Here is a 12,693-nt window from a genome sequence, read left to right as displayed (position 1 = left end):
TTCCTGTAGTGGGATTGAATGTGAGATTGAATAAGTGCTCTCAATAACGTCCACATTAGTTTCGGGCTGTTCCCTCAAATAGTGCCCTATTTAAAGATTTTTGGCTTTTAGGATGAATATGTCAGCCACTGTTATAAGCTAGTGTGCTCCAAAACAATGACAAAATGAGCATTTAAAAGACCAAACCCAACATTGAAAATGAAAGTCAGATTGATGTCAGAATCCAACTACTTTCTACAGAAATGTAACGTTAGTGGAGTAAAAAGTATGATACTTGTCTTTCAAATGTAGTGAAGTTAAAGTAAAATGTTTCCAGAAAAAACAGTAACTTACTCAAGTAAAGTACAGATACTCAAAAAGTGTACTTAAGTACAGTACTCAAATAAATGTACTTTGTTACTGTCCACCTCTGCCGCTGCCAGACCCGACCCAGACACAGAGCCAGGATCGTCCTGGATATTTACCATCTCTGTCTTCTGAGTTTTCTGTTTCTGTGTCCACAGGTCAGGCTCACGGGACGAGGGCGAAGCAGAACCCAGATGTTGGACGTCAGTCCACTTCATCTAACCACTCTCGCAGAGGTCAGAATAGGCTTTTAATAAAGATGTAATGGCTTAGTTTCTATTTCTATTTTCAATGGCTGATTTGTCAACTAAACCAACTAAAGTAACGATAACACTTTATTTTGATGGTCCCTTTTGAACATTCTGTCGACTATACGTAACTTTGCAACTACATGTCGACTAACTCTCATTAGAGCATCAGTAGACTCTCCTTAATATGAACTATGATGATATTTTAATCATTGTTTTAACTATGTACGAGGCACTGCGAGTGCGAGCTGACATCGCGTTTGTCTCTCAGGCTTGCTTTCACTGCGTGATGTGTCAGTGCAGTTATAGATGTCCCCAAATTAGTTTTTGTCTTATATTTATATCATATTATGTTGTTATATTAGAATATCACATGATCAAGAGTGCCGTTTTCCTTTGCACAATTGCAAATGTGCTATTTATTTTATACAACAGTTAAATTAACAATAAAGTTAACATTGTGAGTTACTTTTTGGACACAATATTGTCAATTTTCACTTTATATCGCCGACGAGATTTTCATAATGAAGCCGTAGTCCAACAGACAGATTTGTTTTTTACTGAAATCCGCGTTTTGAACGAATCATTTTAACGATTCAATGAACAATCACTTTGTTTTCTGAATGAATCAGCCGTTTGAACCATAGACTTCATATAGATAGACGCCCTATCGACCGCTACTGCCTACTGGCGCGGGCGAGCCGTGGGGCCGCCATCTTAGACCGGTCACCCGCTCCACTCAGTGTAATCTGTATGGCAGGTGCAATGAGCTGTCAGCGCATTTAATTAATCATACCTCACTGAATACCGAACTGATTTTCACGCGGGTTTGTTTGCTGCAAAGGTCATTCATGTAGCTATTATACAGGACACATGGTTCGGCGTATTTTAATATTCATAGTAGGCTTAACAGTAATATAATATTCTGATATAAGATATAAAGTGACCAGACGTCCAAAATCAAAATATGTGATGTAGGATATAAGCTATTTTATAAATCACACACTATAAATATGATAAAGAAGCAGAAACAGATAGTTGCAGTAAAGCAAGATATTTTAATAAGTTGAAGAAACGTGTGTGTTTTACATTTACATTGCTTCCTGATATCACGTGCGCAAACACAAATAACCTATATTTATATATATATAAAACAGTTATGTCCGGTCGAACAATGTATGAATTAACTTAAGATTGGATTGCGGTAAAAGTAAGTTTCGTGCCTCTTACAAGTGCTTTCGAACTTCTTTCTGATCTGAATGGTATGTGGAAAACACTTGAGTTGAGGGAGGGAGAAAACACGCAACTGAATGCCTTTTCAAGCGTCTCAATACTTGAAAAACCACAGGAAACTACTTTTAAACACGAAATTACTTGATTTACAGAGGGTCTATTCGCACGTTTATAAACGTTAACGTTACCTGAGGTAATTTTCCTGGACCTTTTTACAGAAGGTAAAAGTCGCCGTAATCTTTACTGACATTGTCCAAAATGATTACTGAGATGGCACATTCGGACGGGACTAAAATAACCGAGAAGCTCTTGTAATTATTACTTTACCCCACCTCTCCATGTCAGGTGAACACCGGCTGGTGCAGTAAACATTGCCTAGCTAACGTTAGCTGGCTACGATATCAGTACAGTAATATCAAAGATCCTTGCTCCTTCTCAATTATCTGGTAATATTCTATTCACAAAATACAACCAATAGTACGGTAATGTTAAAAGTAATCCCCCGGGCCCTATTTGCGATGGTCCGCCGATTAGAACAGGAAAATACTCCACAGTGCTCTAGCATCTTAACTGCTGCCACACAACGAAACTAGGAACACGACCGGTTTAAGATGGCGGACACATTTCTCAGTGCCCAGCGGCCAATAGGGCATCTAGTCTCTATATAATATCTATGGTTTGAACAAATCGGTTGAATAAATGACTCCAACAACTCGCTTATTAAGACAGTGACTTGCCGCCACCTACTGGTGGTTTTAGTTTCATATTTAAAGTATTCTTTAATTAAAACATTAAAAAACTGTACAGTAAATCATTAAATCATTTTAAAATATCATCTAATTATTATCGACAAAACGTTGAAAATATCGAGACATATTTTTGTCAATATTGCGCACCCCTAATGTACGGTATTCATTTTGATTTCTTCAGGTCTTAAAAAGGTCTTAAAAAGCCTTAAATTTGACTTTAAAAATTGTGCAGGTACCCTGTAATACTCTAATGAGAGTTAGTAGACATGTAGGTGCAATTTTACTTGTAGACAACTGAATGTCTGTTGGGAGGAGCATTTTACTATTAAGATTTGAATAGTAAAATGTAAGTTATATCATTATGTCATTGCTTAATTTGACGTCAGAGATGGGTCTAATAGTTGTTTTCATTAGTTTTTTCTTCATTTCAGGAAAAGCTCCAGAACGTCTTTGCCTCAGGATCTGGAAGGCTACGAAGGGACTTTTCAGCTGCTGTTCCGGTAGTGCTGTGACTGAACCATCGTCACCTTCTCCAGATCACTCCGGCGTCAAGCCAAATAATGGTAAATCATTATTTCTCCAACATTAACATCTAACCCTAACGGTCAACTAATACTCTACTAATACTCTAATGAGAGTTAGTAGACATGTGCAGTGTTACTTATAGACCAATTATAGGTTTGTAAACATCCGGGATGCGTGCGCATCGTGGTTGCAGAAAGACCCGTTTAACAGCTGATCCTTACACGGATACGGATAAGAATAATACTAATAGCTCGATTTAAAACATTTTATATTTAATTTTCGTAATGTTCTCCGCATATTTGTTTGACCACTTTTGGTCCCGACATGCGCAGTAGAACCTGCGTGACGCCGTGTGACGTAGGGTGATAATTCCCCTATAGACTTATAGAATGTCTTAAAGGGACCAAAATAAAGTGAAACCAATTTTTTCCAACATTCATCTGACATTTTCGGAACATTCCGAGAACATTCAAAAGTAACGTTCCAATAATGAAAAATTATAAAATAGAATGTTCCTTTAACCAAGATAAAACATTTTTGAAACGTTGAAAAAACTGGATGTTTTGAACGTTCAGGGAACATTTAGAAATAATGTTTTCTTAATTGAGTGGGAATGTTAGCAAAATGTTCTCAATAAGGCATGAGCTCGATGGCTGTCTGACACACACCAGAAACACACGCACAGAAAGCCGCTTCACAGACAGCATACGATCCAGAAAAGAATTCAATTTCACCACTTATTTCTCTTGAATTGTCAAAAACATGCAAAATTGTCAAAATGGCTGTCGTGCCGAGTATTACAGAGTCAGTTATGTCATAAATAAGACATTGCTATGCATTTAATAAATGTGTTTAATAAAATATATCTATATTTAGATATGGCCCATATGATCTTTACCATTACAAGAACTGAGCCACATGTGCCAGAGTTGGCCAAATGAAGCCTGGAAATTTATGTTTTCTTTTTAATTAAAGATCAGATAAAATAAGAAAAATAACTTTAGCGTTGAATCGGAATCACCTCGTAATCGTGATAATAGTGAAATAAAATTACTATTAATATTGTGAAATAATATGTTGGGACATTTATTCAGGCATTAAGCAGAAGTCAGGTGGATAGCGTGAACAATTCCCATTACTTTAGATTTGTAACTTTACAGATAAGATTTGAATAGTAAAATGTAAGTTATATCATTATGTCATTGCTTAATTTGACGTCAGAGATGGGTTTAATAGTTGTTTTCATTAGTTTTTTCTTCATTTCAGAAAAAGCTCCAGAACGTATGAAGAAACCTGGTCGTTTCCAGAAGCGCTGGAAGGGTTTTTTCAGCAGCTCAAGAAATGTTGTGGAGCCTTTTATTCCTCCAGCAGATCCTGTTCCTGAACCATCATCGTCACCTGGTTCAGATCACTCCGGCGTCAAGCCAAATAATGGTAAATCATTATTTCTCCATCATTATTTTAAACAGTATTATCTTGTTTTCCACTCAAAATAAGGCTTGTTTTTACAGAATATTAAAATTATTTCCCCCATTATAAAATTATTTTCTCGACCAGCACTGACATTTTTTAAATAAAACAATGGATCTAGCAACAGACACTCTACTGACTATAAGTAACTTTTCAACTACATGTCAACTTATTCTAACCCTACTAGGGCTGGGATAAACGATTATTTTTTAAACGATTAATCTAGCGATTATTTTTTCGATGCATCGATTAATCTAACGATTCTTTTTTCCAGTCCGATTCGATTTCGATTCGATTCGATTATCGATTATCTCCCCAATCCCCATTAATTGACTAATCGCAATTTATACATGTTAATTTACATATCTGAATGAAAAAAACATGAATTCCTTAACATTGCAATATATGTTTATTGCTCTTAAAATTCCAAAATAAGAGACTATACAAGTGCATAGTAATGCATTCTTAGTCAGAGGTAGCATTCAATAAAACCTTAAAGCCTTGAAAACACATAGCTTACTGAAACAAGCTTACTGAACACATAGGGCCTAGCTTACTGAAAAAAAAGTTCTTCTTTCAGATGAAAATAACAACAACTTGATGTCTAGCATTCAATAAAAAAATAAAAAGGTCACCCAAAATACTTGTTTAGAGCAATTGAAAGAATACAGTAACCAATGTAAACTTGGGGGCTTTAAGCTAATACAGAGAGTGCTTTTCCAGCAAAAAATAAATAAAAATGAACAGTGGGAGCCAGCAGCCTGTCATGGCGTCCTTCCTGAACCAACAGAATTGAACATTTATGTTGAAAACACATAGTCCTAGCTTACTGAAAAAAGTGCATATTTTAATTCTTCATTCACATAAAAATAACAACAACGTATAGTAATACACTCTGCCACTCACCTTTTTCTTAAAAAATAAATAAAAATACTAATAAAAAAAAGAACTTAACTAGAATTTAATAAATGGAACATTATTGTAAAGTGTTACCGATTTGTTATACACCGATTCAGACGCCTCGTGAGTTCAGTGTTGGACAGATAAGTTGTTTTAACCATTCATTGAAGTGAATCGGTTCAAATGAGTCATTAGTTCGCGAATCGGACGTGTCATTAGTGGACGTGTAGCCTACGGCAAGCGTTGTGTGATTATCCCGGCAGTTTATTTTTTACCACAATTCACACTCCGCGGTAATTCAAGAGAAAAAAATCTCCGAATGCTCCACGTGAAACTTTGGTCTTCCGCCCTTTTTCTATCGTGTCTAATGATTTTGATTAATATGCACGAGGGAGAGAGAGAGAGCAAGACAGCGCTCGTGTTGTTTGAAGACGGTGAGTGCGCGCGCGCGCGGCCGGCGCTCTCTCTCGTACTTATATGTGCCCTGTCAAGCGCAGTCAGTCATTCTATTCTACATCACTCACCGATCAAATAAGGCTTTGGCGGCCGCCCCCCAAAAAATTCAATGCAGGAAAACCCCTGGATGGATGGAATGATGGCCATCGCGTATCAGCGCACTTAAGGTACACACTGTGAAGTCATTTGCACACGTTTTTTAGAGAAATGAAAACAGGTCGACGAATCGACACGCATATTTTGCGTCTACGTATTTTTTGCATCGACGTCATCGATGACTTCAGCCCTAAACCCTACCAGTCTACTAATACTCTAATGAGAGTTAGTCGACATGTAAGTGCAATGTTACTTATAGACAACTGAATGTCTGTTGGAGGAGCATCACAATAAAGAGTTTGCAGATATTAAGCAGAGACTTTGTTACACTATTAAGATTTGAATAGTAAAATGTAAGTTATATCATTATGTCATTGCTTAATTTGACGTCAGAGATGGGTCTAATAGTTGTTTTCATTTGTTTTTTCTTCATTTCAGAAAAAGCTCCAGAATGTATCTTGGAGGATACGAAGGGTGTTTTCAGCAGCTCTTCCAGTGATGCTGTGACTGTTGTGGAGCCTTTTTTTCCTGAACCATCATCGTCACCTGGTTCAGATCACTCTGGCGTCAAGCCAAATAATGGTAAATCATTATTTCTCCATCATTATTTTAAACAGTATTATCTTGTTTTCCACTCAAAATAAGGCTTGTTTTTACAGAATATTAAAATGATTTCCCCCATTATAAAATTATTTTCTCGACCAGCGCTGACATTTTTTAAATAAAACAATGCATCTAGCAACAGACACTCTTGACTATAAGTCTACTAATACTCTACTAATACTCTAATGAGAGTTAGTCGACATGTAGGTGCAATGTTACTGATAGACTTATAGAATGTCTTAAAGGGACCAAAATAAAGTGAAACCAAAGTAACAATTTGATGTGACCACTGACATTGATAATTAATATAATAAATAATAAATAATAGTAAAAACAGTTTTTGATATCTGAAATGTTCCATCATCAGGCCGCTCCGGATCCCGGAGAACTGTTTCCACAGATTCCTCTCCGGGCATCACGCCATCCTCATCTTGGTCCTCACCCTGGTCCTCACCCCCCCCTGAGGCCCATGTCGAGAGAGGAAGTAGAGAGTCGTTGAATCTGTGCAGCCGAGGCTCGGACAGCGTCGAGGGGAGCAGGAGTGGCGATGGATCGGAGAGCCCAAGCGAAAAGGGTTTGTCCAGGTCCAACAGCCTCGAAGGGTTTCTGTGTCCTCCGCTGCCGGGTCAAGTTCCTGTCGAGCCAACAGAGACATCAACTGGCCGAACTGCTCAGGGTGCCGTGGAGGCTTCTCCTGTGAACGAGAGCTCAACAGGTGAGACTGAAATAAGGCTTGGCAGTGCAAAGTCTACAGATAGAGATTTAGCTATTTCATGCATAACTGAGTCAAGTTTTTAACACGTCCGATCACATTTACTGTTGCTCGACCAGCACTGATATTTTAAAAATAAAACAATGAATCTAGCAAGCTAATAATTGTCTCACATTTTTCTGTTTGTTTTTCAGAGTCCTTTGAGTCTCTCTATAACGTGGAACAGTTAATTGGATCCGGAGGATTTGGCAGAGTGTTCCTGGGAACACGCAAATTCGATGGCAAAAAGGTAAATCTTACTGAATTGCACAAACATTTTGCTCTTGCATGCATCAAAACACATTTAAAACAATTTACAGATGGTTTAATACTTAATACAAGGCCAGGTGCTTGAAAACTGTTACTGTTATTGAAACTGTTTTTTTTTGTTTTTTTTTGTGCAGGTTGCCATCAAGCGGATGCTCAAGAGTGCCAATTATCGTTATCTTTATATTGTAAGTTGGCCAAAACCTGAATGTGTATTGAGTTGTTTAAGTGCAGATTACTGTAGTTAATACACCTGTAGGAAGCATTAGGTATAAATGTGATCAACAAATAAGCCTAGAGGCACCAAATAACTTTGAGCTGAAAAGGCTCTTTTGAACGCATCTAAAAAGATCAAAGAATAGTACATTTCAAAATGATGTTTTCTTCAGATTTTTACCCAGCTAACCTTCTGTCTGCTTCTTCTCTCTAGCCTGGGAATCCCAAACCTCTCGTTACAGAAGTGGCGCTGCTGATGATGATGAGGCTAGAACCCATAAGCCCCTTCGTCATACAACTGTACGAGTGGTTTGAACATCCTAAAGAATTCACTCTGGTTATGGAGTATCCGGGGCACTGCGAGAGCTTGTTTGACATAATCTATCGTCAACCTTGGAGTGACTGGTTCTCACGGGTCGTCATGAGACAGGCTGTGCGGGCAGTGCTACACTGCATCCATCATGGTGTTTTCCATAGTGACATTCATCCACAGAATGTCCTGTTTGAGAAAGACACGCTAGATCTCAAGCTGATAGACTTTGGCTGCGGTCAGCTATTTAGTAGTGAAGGCTACGAGAGCAACAGATACAGGGGTGAGCATTTTGGGAGTGTGGAAACCTGAAGGTAGTGACTTACAAATTTTTTGATGATGCTTTAAAAAAAAAAGCTCAACAATGTGCAAATGTCTTCCTTACAGGAGTTCCGGATTACTGCCCACCTGAAGTCTTTACAGAACCTCGATTCCACGCCGTCCCAGCAAACGTCTGGTCTCTAGGAGTGGTGCTGTACGAGTTGTCGAACACATGTCTTCCTTTTCGTAATAGAACGGAAATCACACAAGCCGAAGTTACATTTCAGAACCCCAACTTATCCAAACGTGAGTGAATAATGATGATAACATGGATAAACACACATAAAGCAAACGAGTTGTACAGAAAGTTAAAGGTTGTAGTGTGTCAGAATTTTTATATATACTGTAGCTCAACGTACACCGAGAGCATCGCTGTTTTCAAAAATGCCAGGTCACATGGTCATGACTAACCAGCTCTCTCCTTATTAAAATGTGTACAGACTGCAGGGATCTGATTGGACAGTGTCTAGCTCGCGATCCAGCTGAACGCCCCAGCTTAGAGCAGATGTTACAACATCCATGGTTTGTTCGTACACTACGCTAGATTGGAGAAGCTGAGGAGATTCACTCGATCAGTTTCAGGTGTGTGGAAGTGTAACAAGCAGAGTAGGATTATTATCTTTTGTCTTAAATTCTGGATTATTTGTAGTGAGATTTTCTAATTTGTGTTCATTGTAATGTTCTTGTTATAGTCAAATCACCTTCATTTATATAGCGCTTGATACTATATAATAATGGTAAATCATTATTTCTCCAACATAATTTTAAAAAGTATTATCTTGTTTTCCACTAAAAAATAAGGCTTGTTTTTACAGAATATTAAAATGATTTCCCCCATTATAATATTATTTTCTCAACCAGCGCTGACATTTTTTAAATAAAACAATGCATCTAGCAACAGACACTCTACTGACTATAAGTAACTTTTCAACTACATGTCAACTTATTCTAACCCTCTACTAATACTCTACTAATACTAATAGAATGTCTTAAAGGGACCAAAATAAAGTGAAACCAAAGTAACAATTTGATGTGACCACTGACATTGATAATTAATATAATAAAAATTAAAAAATAATAAAAACAGTTTTTGATATCTGAAATGTTCCATCCTCAGGCTGCTCCAGATCCTGGAGAACTGTTTCCACAGATTCCTCTCCGGGCATCACGCCATCCTCATCTTGGTCCTCACCCTGGTCCTCACCCCCCCCCTGAGGCCCATGTCGAGAGAGGAAGTAGAGAGTCGTTGAATCTGTGCAGCCGAGGCTCGGACAGCGTCGAGGGGAGCAGGAGTGGCGATGGATCGGAGAGCCCAAGCGAAAAGGGTTTGTCCAGGTCCAACAGCCTCGAAGGGTTTCTGTGTCCTCCGCTGCCGGGTCAAGTTCCTGTCGAGCCAACAGAGACATCAACTGGCCGAACTGCTCAGGGTGCCGTGGAGGCTTCTCCTGTGAACGAGAGCTCAACAGGTGAGACTGAAATAAGGCTTGGCAGTGCAAAGTCTACAGATAGAGATTTAGCTATTTCATGCATAACTGAGTCAAGTTTTTAACACGTCCGATCACATTTACTGTTGCTCGACCAGCACTGATATTTTAAAAATAAAACAATGGATCTAGCAAGCTAATAATTGTCTCACATTTTTCTGTTTGTTTTTCAGAGTCCTTTGAGTCTCTCTATAACGTGGAACAGTTAATTGGATCCGGAGTATTTGGCAGGGTTTTCCTGGGAACACGCAAATTTGATGGCAAAAAGGTAAATCTTACTGAATTGTACAAACATTTTGCTCTTGCATGCATCAAAACACATTTAAAACAATTTACAGATGGTTTAATACTTAATACAAGGCCAGGTGTATTGATTGATACGCAAGATTGACAATGATCGTTATCTTTATATTGTAAGTTGGCCAAAACCTGAATGTGTATTGAGTTGTTTAAGTGCAGATTACTTTAGTTAATACACCCGTAGGAAGCATTAGGTATAAATGTGATCAACAAATAAGCCTAGAGGCACCAAATAATACTCACTAATAAATAATAAATAAAACACCTAATACTCTACTAATACTCTAATGAGAGTTAGTAGACATGTGCAGTGTTACTTATAGACTTATAGAATGTCTTAAAGGGACCAAAATAAAGTGAAACCAAAGTAACAATTTGATGTGACCACTGACATTGATCATTAATATTATAAAAAAATAAATAAAACAAAAACAGTTTTTGATATCTGAAATGTTCCATCCTCAGGCTGCTCCAGATCCTGGAAAACTGCTTCCACAGATTTTTCTCCGGGCATCACATCCGCCATCGCTGCACTGACGAGAATGTCTCCCAAGCGTTGGGCTGGATGTAATAATCCACATAGCCTCTCTCTATTTACTCCCGAAATCTGAACCGCTGAAGACGAGGTGGATTAAGTTTGTTTTTGAAGAAAATGCTCCCTCAACTCTACCAAAATTCGTTTATGTCTGCTCCAATCATTTTACACCGGACAGCTTTTTGAATGAGGCTCAGTATAAAGCAGGTTTTGCAAAAAAATGTCTCCTGAAGGATGTAGCAGTGCCAACTGTTCGTGATCCAGCTACACATCTAGAAGTATGTATTACGCGTTGGTTTTCCAAATTGCCTTTGAATTTGTCAAGTTCATAATAACATGTTAGACTTATAAAGTTTGTGATAGCATGTGATAGCACCATGAGTCCATGATTTTTTTATCGCGCTGATAGTGGAATCTTTATTTGTTAAGGACAGCACATCAGAACAGAGCAGCCAAACCAGAGATGTTGCTTGCCAGACAGACGCAAAACCGCTGACCAAGTCTGTTGGTACTCAGTCATCAATGAAGACGTTTCATGTTCGCTACAGGAGTTCAGGTATGTTTATGTATTACATGCAGGGCTCGAGACTAACGGCGTCCTATCGTCCTGGGGACGATAGAAAATGTGTTTAGGACGAACAGAAATATTCTCCAGGACGCCTACAGGACGAAAGACATTTTTGTATGCGTGTTCATTTATTTCTAGCCTATTAGGGTAACTTACTTAGAAAATGCCAAAATTAACCGACCAAGCGCTGACTACAACGGAGCGTGTCTTCTCATGCTGTTACTATAGTTACTATCACTGGCCGGTTACTCACCCGGAGACTTGTTTCGCGGTACATCTATCACATGGCTTATTTTCACAGACAAAAACGAGACGATAACTAAATAAAACTAGTTTTGAATGACAAAAACCATGACGAAAATCTATTGACATTTTCGTCAACGAATAAAACCTAGACAAAAATGTTAGATAGTGACGATTTGGGAAGCGATCCAGTCAGAACTGATGTCCTGCGTTTGATGCGCACATTTGGACTGTAACGTGCTGATCTACCCAGCGGCACACGGGCTGACATGCATGTCTCATAAAACGTTAAAAAACTTAAACGTCTGGGAGAATGAGTAGAGCAGACATATAGACCCGAATAAGAGTGACGACGCAAAAAAAGAGCTCTATTCGGTACGGTTTTCTGTGTGCACACACCCGACCCGAAGCGTGCAGCCATGCACAAAGACACCCATACAGCGCGCGAGTACTGAACTGAGCTCTCTTTCGTGTCTGAGTGGACAAATACACACAATATTATGTCGAAATGTCCGTTTTGGAGAGTATTCACGTAAACTATGTTGGTTATGTTTTAAACAGTTTTGAGTGTATCGGATGTGCATCAGCGCACGTCATTGGACATGATCCGATGTCTTAAAGTGACAGACAGTGATAAACCTAATGCGGTCTGTGTCCTTAATATTGATCAAGCAACAAAAGAAAAAGAGAAAAGCATTCACTACTCGTTAATAGCTTTAATAATGATTCATTATATTTAATTCATACAAATAAATATGTCTGCTTGAAAGAATAAAGAATGATGATATTTTTGAGATATGTAGTCACCAGTATTTATTTGTTATTTTTTAATCCAACCAACTCAAAAACGTTTTGAGCTGTATGTATTTTTATCTGCATGAATTTATCTGCATGAACTGCACATATTTGTTCTGCATGAATACAAAAAAGCATTTAACTCCTGTTATTTTTTATTAAATCTGTTTTTTACCTGTTTACAGATAACTACTTTGAATGGAGCTAAATAAATATAATAATATATATCATAAACATTTTAATGGTGTTTTTATTATGTAACTAACAACTATAGATGA

The 12,693-nt window shown here is 38.1% G+C and overlaps 2 protein-coding genes and 1 long non-coding RNA gene across 3 annotated transcripts in view; 1 reads left to right on the top strand and 2 right to left on the bottom strand.

Moving 5' to 3' along the window:
- The window catches only part of LOC309510160 (uncharacterized protein), a 169,527-nt gene that overhangs the window by 45,497 nt on the left and 111,337 nt on the right, over positions 1-12,693 (bottom strand). The gene's annotated exons all lie outside the window — the stretch shown is intronic.
- Positions 1-12,693, bottom strand: part of LOC309510152 (NACHT, LRR and PYD domains-containing protein 12-like) — a gene marked incomplete at its 3' end in the record, with an annotated part of 757,492 nt that overhangs the window by 633,583 nt on the left and 111,216 nt on the right. The gene's annotated exons all lie outside the window — the stretch shown is intronic.
- Positions 8,608-10,074, top strand: LOC309510171. Its single transcript, XR_014210236.1, has 3 exons — positions 8,608-8,736; positions 8,931-9,072; positions 9,608-10,074. It is a non-coding gene; the product is annotated as an uncharacterized lncRNA (long non-coding RNA).

Source organism: Leuciscus leuciscus, assembly GCF_965113295.1.
Source record: "Leuciscus leuciscus genome assembly, contig: SUPER_11_unloc_3, whole genome shotgun sequence".
NCBI lineage: Eukaryota > Metazoa > Chordata > Actinopteri > Cypriniformes > Leuciscidae > Leuciscus > Leuciscus leuciscus.
The sequence above is the reverse complement of the archived record's forward strand: the minus strand, read 5'-3'. Positions and strand labels throughout refer to the sequence as shown.